The following is a 24879-nucleotide window of genomic DNA, read 5'->3' on the forward strand; positions in this document are numbered from 1 at the left end:
TTCACAGTCTAAGTCAGAGGGACGAGGATTTAATCCCCATTTTACAGAGGCGGTAACTCAGGCACAGAGAAGTTTCGTGACTTGCCCAAGGTCACACTGCAGACAAGTGGTGGAACCTGGATTAGAAACCAGGGCCTCCGACTCCCGGGCCCATGTTCTCTCCACTAGGTTGCTTTAAGTGATTCCTTAATGCCACCTGTGAATTTGGGGTTTAGATATTTTTCTGGAATTGGTTCTAATCTAATTTGAAAGATTTTAAAATCTGCACACCCCCAGACCACAGAAGCAATGTGTATAAACTCTGAACCCCCAAGTTTTTTGTGTGGTTTGTATTAGGCACTTACTATACTCCAGGCACTGTACTAAGACTGGGGTAGATGCAAGATAACCACGTTAGACACTGTCCATGTACCACATGGGGCTCACAGTCTGAATCTTTTTTTTTTTACATATTTACTACTCTATTTATTTATCTTGTACATATCTATTCTATTTATTTTATTTTGTTAGTATGTTTGGTTTTGTTCTCTGTCTCCCCCTTCTAGACTGTGAGCCCGCTATTGGGTAGGGACTGTCTCTATGTGTTGCCGACTTGTACTTCTCAAGCGCTTAGTACAGTGCTCTGCACACAGTAAGCACTCAATAAATACGATTGATTGATTGATTGATTGAATCTCGATTTTACAGATGAGGTAACTGAGGCCCAGAAAAGTGAAGTGATTTCCCAAGGTCATACAGCAGTCAGGTGGTGGAGATGGGATTAGAAGCCAGGTCTTTCTAACTCCCAGGTCACTAGGCCAGGCTGCTACTCTCTTTACATACATATTTACATTCATATAAATATGAATATAAGACTAACTGAAGTTTCTTTCTGTGAGAATGCCCTCTTTCTTTCAAAATGAAATTTTCTTTTGGTGCCCAAGTGATCTGAAAGGAGCTTCAAAGCAAGTAAAGAATAGACAAAAGGCAGCACACCCTGGATTCTGGAAAATATAGAACATTTTCAGAAAGACAGAGTTTCAGCAGTGCCAGAGCGACTCAAAGGTCAGGCAGAGAAGAATTACCTGAAATGCAGCCAGATGTAAGCAGTATGTAGTGTCCCTTTTTCTTCCACCAACGATTGCTTCAGATCCTAAAAAAAGGAATGTAATCATGTTGGGTGCTTTAAATTATATATTATAAATTATTTACTTATATTAATGTCTGTCTCCCCCTCTGGACTGTAAGCTTCTTGTGGGCAGGGAATGTGTCTACCTACTCTGTTGTCTTGTTTTCTCCCAAGTGCTTAGTACAGTGCTCTTACTCATAGTAAGTAAACATGAGAAGCAGCGTGCCTCGGTGGAAAGAGCACGGGCTTTGGAGTCAGAGGTCATGGGTTCAAATCCCAGCTCTGCCAGTTGTCGGCTGTGTGACTTTGGGCAAGTCGCGTAACTTCTCTGGGCCTCAGTGACCTCATCTGAAAAATGGGGATTAAGACTGGGAGCCACTTGTGGGACAACCTGATCACTCTGTATGCCCCCCCCCCCCCCCAGCGCTTAGTACAGTGCTTGGCACATAGTAAGTGCTTAACAAATACCATTATTATTATTGTTCTAGACTGTGAGCCCATTGTTGGGTAGGGACCATCTCTATATGTTGCCGATTTGTACTTCCTAAGCGCTTAGTACAGTGCTCTGCACACAGTAAGCGCTCAATAAATACGATTGAATGAAAGAACGAATGAATGTTCAAGAGTATGCCTTTGCTGACCCCAGACATGTGGAATGCACATGTGTTCAAGAGTGCAGCTGAGCTGCCATATTAAAACATGGAATGCATACATGTTTGGGAGGGCATCTGAACTGACATGCAGAGTTCTTATGTGTTTGGGCATAACTGGCATTCAGACTCACAGAGTGCTTCGGTGTTACTTCAGTTAAGCGTTTAGCGTGGCTCAGTGGAAAGAGCACGGGCTTTGGAGTCAGAGGTCATGGGTTCGAATCCCGACTCCACCATGTCTGCTGTGTGATCTTGGGCAAATCACTTAACTTCTCTGGGCCTCAGTTACCTCATCTGTAAAATGGGGATTAAGACTGTGAGCCCCACGTGGGACAACCTGATCACCCTGTATCCTCCCCAGTGCTTAGAACAGTGCTTTGCACATAGTAAGCGCTTAACAAATGCCAATTATTATTATTATTATTGTTATTACTGAATGTAGCATAGCTGACATTCGGATCGGGACTGTTTGCGTGCTTGAGAGTGTTACAGAGCGGAATGATCACCCCAGCTGTGCCATATTGTAGAAATAGATCAAATTTCATTTAAAATGCTGCTTTCCTCATTAAGACCCAAAAAAGGACTTAAATTACATTGCTTACATCTTGCTAGCAAATTGTTATGCAGTAAACAGAGCATATTTGACATAGCGCTTTTGCCAAAATCCGAATAATGTGGATTTTTCCGACTCTTGTAAGTTGTAAAGCGATTCGGTATACTTGTTTGGAAACGGGGTCCCTTGGTTTACTTACATTATTGGCAAACTTCTGGAAATTAGTAGTACGGGCTTGAGGTAAATGTGATGTAGTAATCACTTGAAGCCAACAGATTTGATGCAACGGGAGCTTTAATGTGGGGGTGTGAGTATAGGCTTGTATCTATGGGTACTTGCAATGACTCTCACATTCTATGGTTCTGTTTAATGTTAATTGGCAAGACAGGATTGTAGCCAACGTGGTCATGGAACTAGTCAAACTACTAGCATCAGAGCAACGTCCATCACATCACAGCATTGCAGGATCGACGTATCAGCAGGGATGTGACATTTCTGAAACTCTTTTTTAATGGGTCCTTAAAATGCTTCTTTAAATCAATCAAACGATCGTATTTATTGAGTGCTTACTGTGTGCAGGCCACTGTACTAAGTGCTTGGAAGAGTTCTGCCTCATCTTATGCTGTTGAGTCAACTCCTACCCACAGCGACGTCCTGGCCACATCTCTCCCTGACCGCTCCCCCTCTATCTGCAATCATTCTGGCACTATATCCATGGAGTTTTCTTGGTAAAAATACAGAATTGGTTTACCATTGCCACCTTCCGTGCAGTAATAATAATAATAATAATGGCATTTGTTAAATGCTTACTATGTGCACAGCACTGTTCTAAGCGCTGGGGGGGGATACGAGGTGATCAAGTTGTCCCATGTGGGGCTCACAGTCTTAATCCCCATTTTACAGATGAGGTAACTGAGGCTCAGAGAAGCTGGGTGACTTGCCCACGGTCACGCACCAGACACGTGGCGGAGTCAGCATTCGAACCCATGACCTCTGACTCCAAAGCCCGTGCTCTTTCCACTGAGCCACGCTGCTTCTGTAAACTTGTGCTTCTACTAAATGTGTACTAAACGTTTCTAAACTGAGTTGCTACTCAACTCAGTAAACTTGAGTCTCTGCCCTCGATTCTCTCCTGTGCGACTGCTGCCCAGCACAGGTGAGTTTTGACTTGTAGCTGGTTGCCTTCCACTCGCTAGCCACTGCCCAAGCTAGGAATGGAATGGGTAGACCTCTGCTAGTCTCTCCCTCCTGTAGTTGAGACTGGTAGGGGACTGAAAACTCTCCAGGTGCAACCTTGAGAGGGGCTAGGAAGACTACAATATATCTGTATCTATCTATCTATATCTATATCTATCTATCTATCTATAATAATAATAATAATGTTGGTATTTGTTAAGCGCTTACTATGTGCAAAGCACTGTTCTAAGCGTTAGGGGGAACACAAGGAGATAAGGTTGTCCCATGTGGGGCTCACAGTCTTAATCCCCATTTTACAGATGAGGGAACTGAGGCACAGAGAAGTGAAGTGACTTGCCTAAGGTCACACAGCAGACATGTGGGGGAGGCAGAATTCGAACCCATGACCTCTGACTCCCAAGCCTGCACTCTTTCCACTGTGCCACACTGCTTCTCTATCTATCTATCTATCTATCTGGTATATATATCAGAGTTGATAGGTGCATTCCCTGCCCACAATAAGCTTTTGCCCTTCCTTACTAATGTAAGTAATAATGTAAGCAATCAATCAAAGATATTTATCAATCGGTCGTATTAAGTGCCTGTGTGCACAGCGCTGTACTAAGCGCTTGGCAGAGTACAATACAACAGAAGTGGTAGATACATTCCCTGCCCAAAAGGAACCTTTGCCCTCCCATTTAATCAATCAAGCATATTTACTGAGTACCTACTGTGTGCAGAGCATTGTGCTATGCGCTTGGGAGAGTACAATGCAACAGACTTGGTAGATACGTTCCCTGTCAATAACGAGCTTACAGTCTAGAGATGAGTTTACAATCTAGCATGGAGCACATGGTCCAAGGGGAAGCATACCGACCCAACCGCCGGTGACACGGCTGCATTTTGAGGGAACAAAACCGTCCTATATCGTGAGGTAAAACCTGCTGTGAAAACACACCCTTCGTGGTCCAAAAGGGTTAAGCAATCCATTGGAAAAACCTACCCAGCAGGAACTCGGTAATCCCAGAAAGTGATAATGATGAGGACAATGTTGTAATCGTGCGTTCTTTGGTAGGGTTTCACTTAGGACAAAGTGTTCTGTTCTTGTCGGCTCCTATTAAACTGGCTGCTCCATTGAAAAAGGCAGAGATAATAAAGAAAGTGCTTTATGAGGGCAGAGTTGAAAAACCTCAAAGAGGTAAACACCCGTGGCTGCTAGAAGTTGTGGAAAAGGTAAGTGTGTAAGGTATTAAAGATGGAAGGTCAGGCTTTGGAGCCTGTGCGTGTGTGTTGGTTTTCTCCTGTGGGAGTGACTGGGACTACTCAGTCACAGTTACCCCAGTTGGCGTCAGTGTGGATGAACCGGTGCCTTTTTATTTTACGGGAGTTGCAAAGTGCTTACTCTAAGCCAGGCACTGTACCAAGCGCTGGGATAGATCCAAGATAATTGGGTCAGACGCAGTCCCTGTTCCACACAGGGCTCAAAATCTTAATCCCCGTCTTCCCACTGAGGTAACTGAGGCAGAGAGAAGTGAAACGAGCAGGGTGACCTAGTAGCTAGAGCACGGGCCCGGGAGTCAGAAGGAGCTGGGTTCTGATCCCCAATCCACCACTTGTCGGCTGTGGGGCCTTGGGCAAGTCACTTCGCTTCTCTGGGCCTCAGTGACCTCATCTGCAAAATGGGGGATGAAGACAGTGAGCCCCAGGTGAGACACGGGCTATGTCCAACCTGATTAGCTGGTATCTACCCATCATCCATCATCATCAATTGTATTTATTGAGCGCTTACTGTGTGCAGAGCACTGTACTAAGCACTTGGGAAGTACAAGTTGGCAACATATAAAGTCCCTACCCAACAGTGGGCTCACAGTCTAAAACGGGGAGACAGAGAACAAAACCAAACATACTAACAAAATAAAATAAATAGAATAGATATGTACAAGTAAAATAAATAGAGTAATAAATATGTACAAACATATATACCCCAGCACTTAGTAATAATAATAACAATGGTATTTGTAAAGCGCTTACTATGTGCCAAGCACTGCTCTAAGCACTGGGGTAGATACCAGCTAATTAGGTTGGACTCCTTGCCTGGCACATAGCAAGCGCTTAACATTTTAAAAAAACAAAATAACTTGCCCAGCAGACAAGCGGCAGAGCTGGGATTAGAGCCCTGGTGCTTGCTGGGAAGCAGAACCCCAAAGGTTTGGGAGGGAAAGAAGCACCCCCTTACCCACGTCTGCAACATAAAAGACCGACAGCACGAGGGCCTGGTGGGCTCAAAGACTGAGGGGTGTCACTGCTCAGTTTAGCAGCTCCCAGACTTCTGAGAAGAAACAGAGCCGGTCTTCGGATGCTTCCTTTGTCCCTCCTTGTGCCACTTGGCTCTTGGATCTGACAGGGGGGCTGTCAGGGGGCTTGAGGGGGAGGAGGTGGGGGCTTCCTTCTGACTCTGCCCTAAGGCTGCATTAATAGTGGATCAAACACAAAGCATTTCTCCCAGAGGGCGAGGGCGTGGATAAGGTCTGATGCCGAGGGCAGCACTGGTCCCAGATACTGAGCCTGGAAGGGCCCCCACCCCTTATTGCCATGGCAATGAGAGAAAGGCGAACTCCCACCCCATCCCCTCTGCCTCTCCACCCCTAAGATGCCCTTCCTGTTTTCCCGGAACCTGTAGCTCAGTGGTTTCACCGCTGACCCACTGAAGAGGGAAATCGATTCATCGATCAATAGCATTTACCGAGCACTGAGTGCAGGGCACTGTACTGAGCCCTTGGGGGAGTAGAGCAGAATTATTATTATTATTGATAATATATTGATTTTTGCTAAGCATTGCCCCGTGCTAAGCTCTGGGGTGGATGCAAGTTAATCAGGTCGGACACCGTCCCTATCCCGTATAGGGCTCACCACCTAAGGGGGAGGGAGAATGGGAAAGTAAATGATTCCCCCATTGCTGAGTGTGTGAGATGTGTTCCCTTCCCCACAGCACCTGTATATATGTATATATGTTTGTACATATTTATTACTCTATTTATTTATTTATTTATTTTACTTGTACATATCTATTCTATTTATTTTATTTTGTTAATATGTTTGGTTTTGTTCTCTGTCTCTCCCTTTTAGACTGTGAGCCCACTGTTGGGTAGGGACTGTCTCTATGTGTTGCCAACTTGTACTTCCCAAGCGCTTAGTACAGTGCTCTGCACACAGTAAGTGCTCAATAAATACGATTGATGATGATGATGATGATGATGTGTTGTGTAGCGGTCCTAGCTACATTGAGGGTGAGGAGGGTGTCCTTGGATTTCCAACACGGACAACAAGAAGGCAGTAAGGGGAAAAGCAGTGTGGCCTAATGGATAGAACATGGGCCTGAGAGCCTGAAGGACCTGGGTTCCGATCCCAGCTCTGCCTCTTGTCTGCTGCGTGACCTTGGGCAAGTCCCTTCATTTCTCTGTGCCTCTGTTACCTCATCTGTAAAATGGGGATTAAGAATGGGAGTCCATGTGGGACATGGACTGTGTCTAACCTTGTATCTACTCCAGCGCTTAGTACAGTGCCCGGAACATAGTAAGCACTTTAACGAATACAATTTAAAAAAACAAAAAAGTATTTCCGGTAGGAATCGAAAGCAAGCGAGGGAAAACTGAATGTTTTCCATATGTTGGATTACCCAGGGATGGGAACAATGCTTGTCCCTGACTCCGCTCACATGCACGTTTACATATGCAGATCTGAGTTGGTATGTACCAATACAGGTTGGTGGAGAAAGTGGTGTATTTGCTCTCTGGGTTAAAGCGGATTAAAGGCTGTTCATCTTTCTGGATGGGCAAACTACAAGTCCAGAAATCCTCAAAGCAAATCCCTAGGAAAGCACACACAACATTTTCTTCCTGGAAGCGTGAAGACGATAGATAATGCTCTGGGAACCATCTTTACAAGCTCCTGTTATCAGCGAGAATATCGTTGTTGCAGCCCGAAACCCCAGCTGTGATTCCCCCAACTCCATTCTTGATGTTGCTTCTAACGATAATAATTGTTAAGTACTTAGTATGTTGCCCAGCACCGTTCTAAGCTCTGTGGCAGATAAAGTTTATCAGGTCAGACCCAATCCCTGTTGTATATGGGGGACTGTAAGCTCATCCACCAATCCATCAATCAATGGTAATCATCGAGTGTTCACTATGTGCAGAGCACTGCACTAAGCGCCTGGGACAGCACAATGTCAACCATGAGTTTCCAGTCTAGGAGGGATTCCTACTCCAGCTTCCTGCTCCCACTCCATTCCGATTCTGTGCCTTCCAGCCAGTTCAGATATCCCTCTCCACCCCTCCGTGGTATTTATGGAGCACTTACTCTCTGCAGAGTTATATACTAAATGCTTGGGAGAGCACAATAAATGATAATAATGGCATTTATTAAACGCTTACTATGTGCAAAGCACTGTTCTAAGCGCTGGGGAGGCTATAAGGTGATCAGGTTGCCCACGTGGGGCTCACAGTCTTCATCCCCATTTTACAGATGAGGTAACTGAGGCCCAGAGAAGTGAAGTGACTTGCCCAAAGTCACACAGCTGACAGTTGGCTCCAAGAGGCCTTCCCTAAATCCCCCTGTCCTCTTCTCCTACTTCCTTTTGCATCGCCTTGACTTGCTCCCTTTATGCATCTCCCGTCCCAGCCCCACGGCGCTTATGTATGTAGGTGTAATTTATTTATTTATATTATTGTCTAGACTGTAGGCTCGTTGTGGGCAGAGAAAGTGACTGTTATATTGTTGTAATAATAATAATAATAATAATGGCATTTGTTAAGCGCTTACTATGTGCAAAGCACTGTTCTAAGTGCTGGGGGGATACAAGGTAATCAGGTTGTCCCACATGGGGCTCACAGTCTTTATCCCATTTTGCAGATGAGGTCACTGAGGCCCAGAGAAGTGAAGTGACTTGCCCAAAGTCACACAGCTGACAAGTGGCGGAGCCAGGATTAGAACCCACAACCTCTGTCCCAGAGCACTTATGTACACATCCTTGCAATATGCCATTTCCCTTTTCTGCTACTTATTTCTCTATTTATTTATCGATGGCGTTTAAGTGCTGACTATAGGCCAGGCACTGTACTAAGCACTGGGGTAGATCCAAGATCATCAGACTAGCCATAAGGGGCTTACAGTCTTAATCCTCATTTTACCCATGAGGTAACTACAGTATATAGAAGTTAAGTGGATCAGTGGAAAAGAGCACGGGCTTTGGAGTCAGAGGTCATGGGTTCAAATCTCGGCTCTGCCAACTGTCAGCTGTGTGACTTAGGGAAAGTCACTTCACTTCTCTGGGCCTCAGTTACCTCATCTGGAAAAATGGGGATTAAGACTGTGAGCCTCCCGTGGGACATCCTGATCACCTTGTAACCTTCCCAGCGCTTAGAACAGTGCTTTGCACATAGTAAGTGCTTAACAAATGCTATCATTATTATTCAGTGACTTCCCCTAGGTCACAAAGCAGATATGTGAGTGGCAGAGTCAGAATTAGAATCCAGATCCTCCGACTCCCAGATGCTCCAAACACGAGAGCGTTTCTTCTGAGACTCTGAAATCTATATAGCATTGCCAGCCCTAGGAGAATCGGCTGGAAACTATTAAGAAGTAATTAAGTAGTTAAAAGGGGCTTTTCATTTTGTAAAAAGTTTAACGGGTGGGCTAGATTAAAGAAACCAGCAGGCCTAATCAACCGTCTTTTCTTTCTATTAACTGACCTTGCAGGCTAATAAATTCATCCTGTATTTTTGTGCTGCTGCCAATTTTCGGCAAACAGGAAACTAATCGTGTACAATGACTACCTTCCTGTAGTCAGTTCCTAGAGTCAAATGGGTTTGGTGGTTAAAGTGTGTCCTAGCATTCCCTGGGAAAAATTGCTCCGGTGGCTTGTTGCTGTTTTTGACTTTGACAATGTGATTATGCTCTCTTTTGGCTGCTGGGCACTTTAACAAAAAGTCATTTTTAAAAAAGTCCCCAAATACCACAATGGTTTTAGACATGAGACTACACGTTAAATATTGATTTTATACGTGTGAGAAACAGAGGAGCCCTTGTGATTTTTGGAGGGGTAGGACGCTTCATACGTCATTTCTGCATTAGGGCTGTGGTCAGGAAGGCTTGTCGTTCTGTGAATTTCGTTGGTGATGACGAAGGATGGGGTTAGGGTTTAGAGAAACAGCGTGGCTGAGCTGAGTAGCCTAGTGGAAAGAGTGCAGGATTGACAGTCAGGAGACCCGGACTGTAGTCCTCGCTCTGCCCCTTGCCTGCTGTGTGACCTCGGACAAGTCATTCCACTTCTGGGTGCCTCAGAATGGGAATTAAATACCTAGTTATCTCTCTTCTTTTGACTGTGAGCCCCATGAGGGAGAAAGACTGTTTCCGATCCGATTATCTTGTATCTACTCCTGCCCTTGGTCCATAGTAAGCGCTTACCAAAAGCCACAATGATTGTATCATTATTTAGATGGAATTGCAGTCCCCTCATAGCTTTGAAAAAGAATGTGTTGCTACACACGAAGGTCACCTCAAGCGAATTTGTGCCTGCTCATTTTTTGAAGAAGGGAATCATAATATTCCAGTACTTGTTAATCAATCAATCAATCAATCAATCAATCAATCAATCGTATTTATTGAGCGCTTACTATGTGCAGAGCACTGTACTAAGCGCTTGGGAAGTACAAATTGGCATCACATAGAGACAGTCCCTACCCAACAGTGGGCTCACAGTCTAAAAGGGGGAGACAGAGAACAGAACCAAACATACCAACAAAATAAAATAAGTAGGATAGAAATGTACAAGTAAAATAAATAAATAAATAAATAAATAGAGTAATAAATATGTACAACCATATATACATATATACAGGTGCTGTGGGGAAGGGAAGGAGGTAAGACGGGGGGATGGAGAGGGGGACGAGGGGGAGAGGAAAGAAGGGGCTCAGTCTGGGAAGGCCTCCTGGAGGAGGTGAGCTCTCAGCAGGGCCTTGAAGGGAGGAAGAGAGCTAGCTTGGCGGATGGGCAGAGGGAGGGCATTCCAGGCCCGGGGGATGACGTGGGCCGGGGGTCGATGGCGGGACAGGCGAGAGCGAGGTACAGTGAGGAGATTAGTGGTGGAGGAGCGGAGGGTGCGGGCTGGGCAGTAGAAGGAGAGAAGGGAGGTGAGGTAGGAGGGGGCGAGGTGATGGACAGCCTTGAAGCCCAGGGTGAGGAGTTTCTGCTTGATGCGCAGATTGATCGGTAGCCATTGGAGCCATTAAGCATTTACTATGTGTCACACACTGTACTAAGAGGTGTTGTTATTAAGTTATAATAATAATGAAGGCAATCATTCTAGACTTCTAGACTGTGAGCCCACTTTTGGGTAGGGACAGTCTCTATATATTGCCAACTTGTACTTCCCAAGTGCTTAGTACAGTGCTCTGCACACAGTAAGCGTGCAATAAATACGGTTGAATGAATGAATGAATGAAGCACTTCCTATGCATCAAGTGCTGGGGGGACACAAGGTGATCAGGTTGTCCCATGTGGGTCTCACAATCTTAATCCCCATTTTCCAGATGAGGTAACTGAGGCACAGACAAGTGAAGAGACTTGCCCAAAGTCACACAGCTGATAAGTGGTGGAGCCGGGATTAGAACCCATGACCTCTGACTCCCAAGCCTGTGCTCTTTCCACTGAGCCATGCTACTTTCCCAAGCACTTAGTATAGTGCTCTGAATACAGTAAGTGCTCAATAAATACTATGGTGAAGCATGTGGGCTGGGCTGTGGTAGATGAGTAAGGTGAGGCAGGAGGGGGTGAGTTGAAGGAGGGCTTAAAAGTGATTCTACAGCTGGCCATCTCTCAGCTGCCTCCTTAATTTGGAGTGGGGGAGTCTTAGGTGGGGGTCTTCCTAAGGGAGAGCCCAAACAACAGCCCCCCTCTACTTCAGCCTTGCTGGAAAACCTAGTAATATAATTATTAATAATAATAATAATGATAGCATTTATTCAGTGCTTACTATGTACAAAGCACTGTTCTAAGTGCTGGGGAGGTTACAAGGTGATGAGGCTGTCCCACGGGAGGCTCACAGTCTTCATCCCCATTTTCCAGATGAGGGAACTGAGGCCCAGAGAAGTTGTGACCTTCCCAAAGTCACACAGCTGACAAGTGGCGGAGCCAGGATTTGAACCCATGACCTTTGACTCCAAAGCCCGGGCTCTTTCCACTGAGCCACGCTGCTTCTCTCACACCAACACTCTTGCCCAAGAGCCCCTGCCGTTCCTAGCTGTATTAGTCCAGGGAGTGCTTTGCACATAGTAAGCGCTTAATAAATGCCATCATTATTATTATTAAATTGCATGTAATCCATACAACAGAGAAGCCTTCTGCTTCCCCTTCCCACGTCTCCATCCTCCACCGTCCCTCTGCTCCGCACCCCTCTCCGCCCTCTTCCCCCACCCAGCCCCTCGCCAGCAACATGCCCAGCGCCCTCCAATTCAATGGCTTTAAGTTCAAAATTACAAGATTCCCAATGCCGGGAGTGAGATAGAGAGAGGTGTGGCTAGACGTAATTATTTAAACACGCTCCCCTTTGTCATGTCCTCTAGGAAGAGAAACAAAGAATGTGAATTATGTCTTCCCGGCTGAAGGCAAAAATGCATAAAGCCATCAAGTTCCATCATCTTCCCAGGGAAAAGGGAATGGAGGAGGAAGTTGCTATTAAAAGACTCAATTAGATAATTTAGCCACTTAAAAATATTTTTGCTGACCGAGTCTCTTTTTAGCGGTGCTTAATACCAGTATGGCCAACGAGTCCCCAGGAGGAATCTACAGGCAAGGTGAGGGCTTAATGTTCAGACATCTATGTGAGCTTCAGCTCCGCAAGGAATGCTGAAAAGACGCCATGGGCTGTCAGCCATTCGGAATGCAGAAATTACAGAGGGAAACAATCACTCTCCTCCGCTTCAAAGCCTTATTGAAGACACGTCTCCTTCAAGAGGTCTTCCCTGACTAATAAGCCCTCAGAAAGTATCAGAGAGTGCCAAAAAGGAGTGCGGAGATTTTCACCAACACCTTTTTTTGTGGACTTTCTCCCTGGTATGAGATTTGGTGGTGGGAGAATTAGGCTTATCTGGAGTGGGGCCTACCCAGAGAGTCAGTGGGAGAGTTCATTCTTTCATTCATTCATATTCACTGAGTGTTTACTGTGTGCAGAGCACTGTACTAAGTGCTTGGGAGAGAACAATAAACAGACACATTCCCTGCCCACATGAGCTTACACTCTAGAGGAGGGGGAGGCAGACATAAAAATAAATAAATAAATTACAGATATGTATGGAAGGGTTGTGGGGCTGGGAGCGGGGAATAACAAAGGAAACGAGTCAGTGTGATGCAGAAGGGAGTGAGAGAAGAGGAAAGGAGGGGCTTAGTCAGGGAAGGCCTCCTGGAAGAGATGTGCCTTCAATTAGGCTTTGAAGGCGAGGAGTTAGAAGGGCAAAAACCCCTCTTCGCTAAACCCGGAGATAATGGCCAGGTCTCACTGAGTCTCATTTGGGCTTCTCCCAGGGGAAGCTATTTTTGTTTTTGTTCAACTCCTGACATCACATGATGCAACTTGCTGCAAAAGTGATCCGCATCTTGTCACGGGGCGAATGGCGGAGTCTGGGGAGCCAGTCCTCAGCTGCTGCCTGAACTCTCTGGAGAGGGCGGGGAGGGAGGGCAGGGTGGTTGCAGAATAAGGCAGAGACACGGGGGGAAAGTGTGTGAGAACACGCTGGGCTTCTGAAAAGAAATCAGGTTCCAGCAATTAAAGAGGACAGGGGAAATGATGGCAGGTCAGGAGGCACGAGACCGAAAAGAGGGACATACGCCCCTGAAATGCCAGGCGAATCACAAAGAAAAAGCAAAACAGGGCCAAAGTGTAAGAGGCCCCCAAACTGATTGATTGAGGAAACTAATTGTTCTGTCTCTGTCTCTGTCCCAACCCGGGGCTCACAATCTAATAGGAACAGAACAAGGGTATTTGAGAAAGAAGGAAGAAGAAAAAAGGAGGAGGAGGAGAGGGAGGAGGAGAAAAAATATGAGGAAGAAGAGGAAGTGGAGGAAGAGAGTCAAAGAAGAGAAGGAAGAGGAAGAGGTGAAGGAGAAGAAATAAGGAGGAAGAGGGGGAAAAAGTAGAAGAGGAGAGGGAGAAAAAGAGGAAGAAAGTAGAGACGGAGAAAGGGGAGAAATAGAGGAGGACGTAGGAGAGGAGGAAGAGAAAGGGGAGGAGAAGTCAGAAGAGGAGAAGGAAGCAGAAAAGGAAAAGGAGGAGAGGAAGGGGAGGAGGAGGAGATTGAGTGAGGTCAGAGAAGTCTGAGGAGAAGGTGTCCAATCTGACAAACTTGTCTCTACCACAGCACTTAATACAGTGCCTGGCACAAAGTAAGCACCTAACAAATTCCTTAAAAAATAAAAAGAAGGAGGAGATTTCTATCCCTGGTGACAGGGAAGGTTACAGCCCCATGAGGACAGGAGAAACAGCTTGGGCAATTCCTTCCACCCTGTTGCATAACCTTCTTGTAATCACAGAACAGCTTAATCGTCACAGAAGAAGAGGATGTGTTTTCATTCAAACATAATGGGCACTATTGTTTGGGAAAGATTAGAGACAGGATTTCTAGAGATTTCAAATCACTTGAAAATTCAATTACCAGAAAGCAGTAGCCAATTTTCTTTTTCCAAATTCTCGATGCTTTTCGTTTATTTTCGCTCTTATACCACAGTATATTTTATAACCGGGTACAGAATGCTGCAACCAATTAGTAGGAACAGATTGGAAAATAACTGACTTCTGAACTCTTTCTTTTCTGGTCCAGTTATAAAATTCTCACACGGGTATGCATGCACGCGCAAGCGCACGCACGCACAAACACACATTTCATTATCACTTTCCTTCCTTGGCTTAAATAGTCAAATCCTATTCTACGCATAAAATATCCTAGTGTGTGCCTGCAAGAGCTGCCCTGGGGATTCAGGATAGTGGCACCATTGACTTCCTAAAGGAAGCACACCGAGCATGGGTCCGGGAATCAGAAGGTCATGAGTTCTAATTCTGGCTCCTCCACCGGCCTGCTTTGTGACCTTGGGCAAATCACGTCACTTCTCTGTGACTCAGTTAACTCATCTCTAAAATGGCAGTTGAGAGTGTGAGCCCCCTGTGGGACAGGGACTGTGTCCAACCTGATTAACTTAAATCTACCCCTGTGTAATACAGTACCTAGCACGTAGCACACGCTTATGAAATACAATTATTATTCATCCCAACCTGTCAGCACAGCCCCTCTTGTCTGTCAACCCCTATTTGTCTCACTCCATCCCCTTCCCCAACTCCCCTGGCTCCTTTCCCAGACCTCCCAACTCCCTCCAACTGTCTATGTCCCACATGGGGCTTACGGTCTTAACCCCCATTTTACAGATGAGGGAACAGGCCAGAGAAATGAAGGGACTTGCCCAAGGTCACACAGCAGACAAGTGGAGGAGCTGGGATTGGAACTCAGGTCCTTCCGACTTCCTGGGCTCTATCTACATAGTCATAGAGAAGCAGCGTGGCTCAGTGGAAAGAGCACAGGCTTTGGTGCTTTGCACATAGTAAGCACTTAATAAATGCCACCATTATTATTATTATTACGTTGCTTTACCTAGGCAGCTTCACAGAAATCAGCTGAACCAGAAGCCCCGGAATCAGACAGGGGGAGAAACCAATTCTACTTGTGGTCCAGGCCTGGCTGCTAAGATTAATCCCGTAAATAGACCCCAAAGCACTCTGGTACCCTTGGCAAGCAGCCTAAAAAGTAAGACCACCAGTCCAATTTCATTAAGGCATAAAATAGAAAACAGAATCAATCTGAAATCCTAAAATGAATAAATTTGGCATGTTCCCTGTATCTAATTTATGAAATCACTTATGATGTTAAAAATAAAGTCAATCAAGTATGTATCTCTATGCTGGAATGAATTATGATGTCGGTACTCTGATGCAAATCTGTTAATTATCCAGAAAGGAAAACCCCGAGATGAGGGAGAGACCAGACACCTGATCTGAAAATATCCACCTGCCAGTTAAACTGAGGATCAACTCTTGAATATTAATGCAGAAAATCAGAGCCAGGAGTCAAAATGAAATATTTTAGTAATCAAAGTAAGTGCTACTCTATTTTCCAGAAAGTAGTAGGAGTAACAGTGATATCCTAGCATTTCCTGCCTCTGTACTGGAACACCCTCCCTCCTCAAATCCAACAGACAATTACACTTTCCCTCTTCAAAGCCTTATTGAAGGCCCATCTCCTCCAAGAATCCTTCCCTAAGTCCCCCTTTCCTCTTCTCCCACTCCCTTCTGCATTGCCCTGACTTGCTCCCTTTGTTCATCCCCCCTCTCAGCCACACAGAACTTATGTACATATCTGTAATTAATGTATTTATATTAATGTCTGTCTCCCCTCCTCTAGACTGTAAGCTCATTGTGGGCAGGGAACATGTCTGTTTATTGTTATTGTTACTCTCCCAAGAACTTAGTACAGTGCTTTGCACACAGTAAGCACTCAATAAATATGATTGATTGAATGAATGAATTTGTTAGGGACTCACTTAGCGGAGATCATGTCTCCAAACTCTACTATAATATCTCGGGTGCTTAGTCTGTGCTCTGCACACAGCAAGTGCTCAATAAAAAACATTGATACATTACTGTGTGATTTCAATAAGGCTATGAAGATTAGAGAGTGGTGGTCTGTCAGATATGAAGGGGGAGTTAGGTTCCTGTCCAGAGGGAGGATGTGGTCAAGGGGTCAGTGGTGAGATAGATGAGGTGGAGGTCCAGTGAGTAAATTGGTGTTAGTGGAACCAAGTGTGCAGACTGGAGTGTAGTAGAAAATCAGAGACATAAGGTAGGAGGGGGGCGAGCTGATTGATGCTTTAAAGCCACTGGTAAGGTGTTTCTATTTGATGAAGAGGTGGATAATAATAATAATAATGACATTTACTAAGCGCTTACTATTTGCAAAGCACTGTTCTAAAGTGCTGGGGAGGTTACAAGGTGATCAGGTTGTCCCACGGGGGGCTCACAGTCTTAATTCTCATTTTACAGATGAGGTAACTGAGGCACAGAGAAGTTAAGTGACTTGCCCAGAGTCACACAGCTGACAATTGGCAGAGCCAGGATTTGAACCCATGACCTCTGACTCCAAAGCCCGGGCTCTTTCCACTGAGCCATGCTGCTTCTAATGGGCAACCACTGGAGGTTCTCAAGGAGTAGGTAGAAGTGGACTGAATGTTTTTTCAGAAAAATGATCCAGGCAGCAGAGTGAGGGATTACCTGAAGTGGGGAGAGGCAGGTAGGTCAGGAAGAAGGCTGATGTGGTACTTAAGGTGAGATAGAATAAGTGCTTGGATCCACATGATAGTAGTTGGATGGAGAGGGAAGGCTGGATTTTAGCAATGTTGTGAATGTAGAATCAATCGATCATTAGCATTTATTGAGCCCCCATGGTGTGCACAGCACTGTTTAAGTGCCTGGGAGACTATACTCCAACAGAACTGGTAAACACAGTCCTTTTCCTTAAGGAGCTTACAGTCTAGAAGGAGAACTAACAGAATTAGGTGAAAGATTAAATAAGAGCGTCGAATGAGAGAGATGAGTCGAGGATAATGCCAAGGTTGTGGGTTTGTGAGATAGGGAGGAGAGTGGTGTTGTTTACAGTGGTGGGAAAGACTGGGGAGGACAGGCTTGGGTGGTCAGATGAGGAGTTCTGTTTTGGACATGCTAAATTGGAGGTGTCGGCGGGACATCCAAATAGAGACGTCCTGAAGGCAGGAGGAAATGCGAGGCTGCAAGCCAAGGAGAAAGGCCAGAGTTGAAGAGGGGAATCGGCCAAATAGAGATGGTAGTTGAAGCCGTGGGATCAAATGAGTTCTCCAAGGGAGTGCATGTAGATGGAGAATAGAAGGGGACCCAGAACTGAGCCTTGAGGGGCTCTCATTGTTTCGAGGTGGGAGGCAGAGGAGGAGCCCATGAAGAGGACTGAGAAGAAGCAGAGAGATAGGAGGAAAACCAGGAGAAGACAGAGTCAGTGAAGCCAAGGTTGAATAACGTTTCCAGGACAAGGGGATGGTCCACAGTGTCAAAGGCAGCTGAGAGGTTGAGGAGGATTGGCCATTGGATTTGGCAGGAAGGAGGTCATTTAAGAGAGGAGGAAATTGAGTCACTGGGAAGTTAAATGACTTGACCAAGATCACGTAGAAGGCACAAGGTGGAGCTGAGATGAGCCTAGAACCCAGGTCTCCTGACTCCTGGGCTCCTGATCGTCCCACCAGGCCAAGAGACACATAATCTAGACTGTGAGCCCACTGTTGGGTAGGGACCGTCTCTATATGTTGTCAACTTATACTTCCCAAGCGCTTAGTACAGTGCTCTGCACACAGTAAGAACTCAATAAATATGACTGAATGAATGAATCTCCCATATTTCTATTTAAGAGGGCTGGGTGGCTCTTTCCCCTTAAGAAGAGGCAAATTTAAGTGAGCAGGATAAAAAAAAAATGTATTTGTTAAGCACTTACTCTGTGCCAGGCACTGTACTAAGCGCTGGGGTGGATACAGGCAAATCAGGTCGGACACAGTCCCTGTCCCAAATGAGGTGCACAGTCTTAATCTCCATTTTACAGATGAGGGAACTGAGGCACAGAGAAGTGAAGTGACTTGTCTGAGGTCACACAGCAGCCAAGTGGCGGAGCTGGGATTAATTTTCCAACTCCCAGGCCCCTGCTCCATCCACTAGACCATGTTGCTTCTCCTCTTCCAGAATATTTACCGGACAGCTAGCCTGCTCCTGAAACAGAGCCTTTAGCAGCAGGGCAGTGAGACCCAGGAAAGAAAATTGCCCTACAAGTGAAGATGATCACTAAACAGTCCTATTGATCCTGTAAGACAGCCAGGCTGTTCTTGGAACCAGACGCCAGGCTTCTGGTGAGTTATGGGTAAGGACAAAAGGACAGCATTCTAGTTGCCGAGAGAAAGCTTTGAAATGCAGTCTTCAGGGACTACGGGGGACAAAAAGGAACAAGGCAAATCAGGCAGGCACCCGGCTTTATTCCGGAGCAAACAGGAGAACGGGAACAGTTCTTTCTGAATCCACAAAGTAAACATTGAGAACATGCTCTTTGCTAAGCATGTGGGCTGAAAGTGACAGTGGGGGGACGTAGGACCCCAGAAGATAGATCATATTTAGCTCTACCTCCTCAATTACTCTCCCCACTTTCAAAGCCTTGTTGAAGGCACATCTTCTCCAAGAGGCCTTCCCTAAGCCCCCCTGTCCTCATCATTTCCTCCCTACTGCCTTTGTTCCCTTTGTTCTTCCCCAGCTCTGTAATTTATTTATTAATATTAATGTCTGTCTCCCCCATCTAGACTGTAAGCTCGCTGTGGGCAGGGAATGTGTTGGTTTATTGTACGGTGTACTCTCCCAAGTGCTTAGTACGGTGCTCAGCACATAGTAAGCATTCAATAAATAAGATTGAATGAATGAATTTAGGTGAAAACTTGACACGTGATTCCAGTTTCCTTCTTACAAATATCTTTGATATCATATCTTTAAATAATAAAAACAATTCATAGCAGAGTGTGGGGAAAACTGCACTTCAAAAAATAATTTAGACCACCTAAGAATGCAACAACAGTTTCTAATTCTCCCATTTAAGAGAAAAAAAGAGAACAATATAGCTCCTTGATTACTGCAAGATAGGTGCACAGTACAATTGGTTTTTTGGGGGGTTTTTTTTTAGGGAGGGCAAGTGGGATGAAAAAAAATACATCTAAGCATTCCAACCAAGCTTCCTGACTGCTCCTGTTAGCTGGGTGCATGAATGCTCCAGAAGCAGTAGTGAATTGCTCAATAAATGTCACTGATTGATTGATTTCATCAGCTCTCCTCTTCCTCTCACTGCAGCCCTATGTCATTTTGCTTGAACTGGATCGTGGGGTTTTCAACCTGATTTATTCATTCACTCAATCGTATTTATTGAGCGCTTACTGTGTGCGGAGCACTGTACTAAGCGCTTGGGAAGTACAAGTTGGCAACATATAGAGACGGTCCCTACCCAACAGTGGGCTCACTTGGAATGAGAATGACTCGATCCGAGGCATGGATTTGAAGAGCTGAACTCAATGTACAGAAATTGCTCTGATATCAGCTCAAGAAAAAGTGGACCCATCTGGATGATAATAACAATAATAGTAATAATTGTGGTATTTGTTAAGTGCTACTATGTGCCAAGCACTGTACTAAATGCTGGGGTAGATACATGATCATCAGGTCCTACGTGGGGCTCACAGTCGAAGTAGGAGGGAGAACAGACATTGGATGCCCATTTTGCGGAGGAGGGAACTGAGGCCCGGAGAAGTAAAGTGACTTGCCCAAGGTCACAAAGCAGATAGGTGGCAGAGCCGGGGTTAGAATCCAGGTCCTCTGACTCTCAGCCCCTGGCTCTTTCCAGTATCCTTCCTATGAATACATAAAAAGGGGCAAGGCAAATAGTGTAGGAATATTAAGCAACTTAACTATCGGGTAGTGAGAACTGGTGAAGTAGATGGCTCATGTCTACCTGCTTTATTGGCCGCTCCCAACTGCTTAATATGGTGATCTGCCCAGAAATTGCACACAATAAATGTCATTGGTAGACTAATCGATTATTTGTAGGTTTAACTTTTGACTACTGATTAGTTTGATGTATTGAAATACATAAATACATACTGATGGCCCTTGGATCACAACCGATTGCCCTGTGGCAGACCTCTGGGCTTGAAAATGAAGCGGCATGAACTAGTGGAAGGAGCACAGATCTGGGAATAAGAGGGCCTGGGTTCTAATCTTCTTTCTGCCACCTGCCTGCTGTGTCACTACGAGCAAGTCACTTCTCTTTGCCTCAGTTTTCTCATCTGTTAAATGAAGTTTCAATCTATCAATCAATCGTCTTTACTGAGAGCTTGGGAGAGTACGACAGAACAAGAGTTAATACTTCTTCTCCCTCCTACATAGACTGCAAGCCCCATGTGGGACAGAGACTGCGTCTGAGCAGACTGTATGGACCCACCCCAAAATACGGAGTTTCTCATGCATTTGTGAACCACAGTGGCCTGGCAGTGTTTTCATTTCTCCCTCTTTGGTCTTTAAGAGTACCTCCAAGGAGCTCATATAGCGTATTATTTGCCTGGCAAGTTAAGCCAGTTCAGTTCACAGCTCGTTTCCAGGACCAGGTTAAACTTGTGCTTCGGGTTTTGACAGATTCTCTCCTTTATGAGAGAATATATTGCTTGGCGATGATTTTACACTTTACTCTGGGTGAGCTTATATTGCAGACGGTCACATAACCGTCCTAATGGACTTTCCACATCTAGGCCAGGTTTGGGGGTGGGAGGGGGTCCTCGTTCCAAAAAGTGGTTTCCCGGCCATGGGATAAACCGTTTGAAAACCAGAACAACAGCCAAGTGGATTGGTGTTTACCAATCTTGCAGAGACGGGCAGGCAGAAGGGAAGCAAATAGAACTGGCAAGAGAAAAAGAGCAGCAAAGAGCACAGTAGAGCAAATACAGACAGAGATTCAAGCTATTTAAGGTCATTTATCTACATGCGTGTCTGTAGGCGAATGTATATATATATGATTATGATGACCTATAATAATAATAATAATAGGCAAGGAGTCTACCAACTGTTGTATCATACTCTCTCAAGAGCTTAGTACAATGTTCTACACATATGTTCAATAAATACTACTACTGATTGATAATTGCAGTGTTCGTTAAGCACTTAAAATGTGCCAAGCACTATACTAAGTCCCGGGAGAATTTAGGTTAGACACTATCCCTACCCCAAATGAGGTAAGAGAGAGGGAGAACAGGCAATGAATCCCCATTTTACAGATGAGGAAACCGAAGCATGGAAAAGTTAAGTGACTTGCCCAAGATCATACGGCAGGCAGGGATGAGATGAGGTTGAGAATGGTGAGCGCCTCATTGGCTTGTGCTTGTATATTCGATGGGAATCTTAGAATCCCTGATTCTCCCCTGGGCTTAGGGATATTTGGGCAGACAGGGCTGTGTTACAGCATTCTGGACTGCAAGCTTGTTGTGGGCAGGGAACGTGTCTACCAATTCTGTTGTAGTGTACCCTCTCAAGCGCTTAGCACAGTACTCTGCACAGGGATATGAGGGGGCCTGAGTGTTGAGGGGGTTGGGAGGATCCCCTGCAGGACTGGGGAAAGGGCTGTCAAACAAAGGCTTCATGAACATCAGGAAAGCAGAGACAGGCTTGGAAACATTTGTTCAGAATGGAACAAATGCAGCAAGGAACTGACTTCACGTGCACAACGAGGAATTGGTTTTTCGCCACAAATCAGTCTTTTTAGCCACCCTCGCCTCTTGGATGGGATCTCACTGTCAGCAGAGTTATCTTGGAAAATAAAAGCCAGCTCTCGCTGCCTCCTTAAATCAGTCTAAATTGGACATCGTTCTAATTCTATTGTTGACTTGCTGAGTGTCACGGATGACCCATTTGCTCCTGGGAGAAGCAGGTGACCTATTGGAGAGAGCACAGCCTAAGAGTCAGGAGACCTGGGTGCTAATCCTGGCTCTGTTACTGTCCTGCTCTGGGACCTTGGGCAAGTCACTTCACTTCTCTGTGCCTCAGTTTCCCCCAGTACAAAGTGGGGATTCAATCATTACCTGTTCTCCCTCCTACTTAGACTCGAGGCCCATTATTATCTTGTATCGTCCCCAGAGCTTAGTACAGTGCTTGGTACAAAGTAAATGCTTGACAAACACCACTATGATGTTGATGATGAGATTCTCCAGACGAATAATAAGCGGCTCCCCCAAGCTAAGAGCATCATTTTCAATTCTGCAGAATAGTAGCCTACTTTTTATGCTCAATGCATTTAAAGATCCTCTCTGGACTCCACAAATGGAGGAAATCCAGTTATTGGGACCTGCAGCCCATCACAGAGTTATCTGCTGGACTGAATTTAGGGGATGGGAAGCTACACTAAAACCAGACAACGCAATTATCCAGAATATCTAGGGATCTGGACTGGCGTTAATCCAGTAAATTCCAGATCACAGATTCTGTCATGCAACGGTTGGAAAGGTAACAGTGATGACCATAACAGCTTATTAAATGAATGAAAGCCTAAGGCATTTCATGGGGAGGCTGTAGAGCAAATAAAACCTAATTTCATAAATGTTCAGGAGTTAATTGGTCACATAATTTCCTACCAGATCCATTGCACATCTACCTGTTTATTTGTATCTAAGCATTTTGAACATTTGGAGAATGATTTTTGCTATTGTAGCTGATTATGGTATTATCAGTAGTAGTGCTATTACTATTATTGCCATTATCTTTAGAAACAGCATGGCCTAGTGGAAAGAGCCTGGGTTTGGGAGTCAGGAGCCTTGGGTTCTAATCCCCTTTCTGCCATTTGCCTGCTGTGTGACCCTGGGCAGGTGACAACTTCTCTGTACCACAATTTCCTCTTTGGCAAAAATAAGGCTTAAATCCCATTTCTCCCTTGACCTTAGAATGTGACTCCCATGTGGGACAGGGACTGTGTCGTCTGACCTGATTTTATCGTAGATGCCACAAGATGATACTTTGGCTTTACAGTTCCTAGGTCTTCCCTATGATGCTCATTCAGGGGTAGGGTGACTTTCATCACTTTTCAACACAAACTTTTGCATGCGAGGGAAGCTGGAAGGATGAGAGGAACAGAGGAGAAGCAGCATGGCCTAGTAGAGAGAGCACGGCCCTGGGAGTCAGAACGATCTGAGTTCTAATCTCAGCTCTACCACTTGTCTCCTATATGACCTTGGGCAAGTCACTTCACTTCTCCGGACCTCAGTTACCTCATCTGTCAAATGGGGATGAAGACTGTCAGCCCCCCGTGGGACAACCTGATCACCTTGTAACCTCCCTAGCGCTTAGAACAGTACTTTGCACATAGTAAGTGCTTAATAAAGGCTATCATTATTATTATCTCCCTCCCAGTGCTTAGTACAGTGCCTGACACATAGCAAGTGCTTAACGAATATCATAAAAAACAAACCAAAAATGAAAACCATGTAACTGCTGAGTCTCTGAAAGGTGTGTCTGGGTTCAGTCTGACTTTTCTTCAGTGGCTGGGTTTCAAGTTTTGGAATCGTCAGTGACTGGAATTGGTCAACGATTAGACTTTAGGTCTTTGGTTCTAGGCTACTTGCCTTTCTCACTTTACACCACTCAAAATTTGATTTGCTATTTAAATAGATGACTTTAACTCAGAGTGCTTACAGAAGTGTAACAGTCTAGGCAGACTCGAATTCCAAATGACCAGTCTAGTGATTCTAATTTGCATCTTTCTGAAGATGCACTGATAGTGAGTTAGAGCAATCAGATTAGAGGTGGAGCCTGGGAAACCCAACCTGATTTGGGAAGAGCAAATTATACAACACCAATTTCATTTCCTTCCAGGATCAAATAACTGGCTCCATAGTCAAGGGAGAAGCGATAGATTAAATATACTTCGACTCATGTGATGCTTTTGATTCCATCTCTCACCATATTTTTTTTTGTCATAGTCAAGAGGGAAGCGATAGATTAAATATCCTTTGCCTTGTGTGATGTTTTTGATTCCATCTCTCACGGTATTTTTTTTTTGTCAATCTAGGCAAGTCTGGTCTTGACCATATACAGGCTGGAGGCTGAGCTGACTCATTTGATGCCCCAAAGTGTTGATTTCCAATCAGTTGTATCTTTCAGAGAAAGATAGCATTCTGTGATAGATGGTTCTAGGACATAATTTTAGTGATCCAAATAATGGAATTCAGGACTATGCTCATCAAAGTTGCTGGTGAAACTAAATTGGTCAGGTTTCAAACACAGGAAGAATCAAAACGCCTTTGCTATCTTGGAAAAACGGGTGAGATGATCTGCACAAACAGGATGAAATTCAACAGGGGCAAGCATAAACTAGTTCAGTTTGGGAGCACTGGCCTGGGAGACAGAAAACTTGGATTCTGATCCTGGCTCTCCCACTTGCCTGCTGTGACCTTGGGCAAGTCACTTAACTTCTCTGAATTTCAGTTACATCATCTGAAACATGGGAATTAAATGCTATTCCAGCCTACTTTGACGGTGTGCCCCACGTGGGGCAGGGACTTTGTCCAACCAGATTATCTTGTGTCTGCCAAGTAAGCACGCATAGTAAGGTCTTAACAAGTACCATTAAAAAAAACAAAAGGAAGACAAATCCAGGACAAGTAGTTCAGTCCAAGCTAAATCGATAAATATTTGGATATCATTTTTGATTGCAACC

The 24879-nt window shown here is 45.0% G+C and overlaps 1 non-coding gene across 1 annotated transcript; it reads right to left on the reverse strand.

Annotated features, from left to right (window-relative positions):
* Positions 1-3477: 3477 nt before the first annotated feature.
* LOC119941671 lies at positions 3478-3615 on the reverse strand. The gene has a single exon (XR_005455259.1). It is a non-coding gene; the product is annotated as a small nucleolar RNA SNORA7 (small nucleolar RNA).
* Between the last annotated feature and the right edge of the window lie 21264 nt (positions 3616-24879).

This window comes from Tachyglossus aculeatus, chromosome 20 (assembly GCF_015852505.1).
Source record: "Tachyglossus aculeatus isolate mTacAcu1 chromosome 20, mTacAcu1.pri, whole genome shotgun sequence".
Lineage (NCBI taxonomy): Eukaryota > Metazoa > Chordata > Mammalia > Monotremata > Tachyglossidae > Tachyglossus > Tachyglossus aculeatus.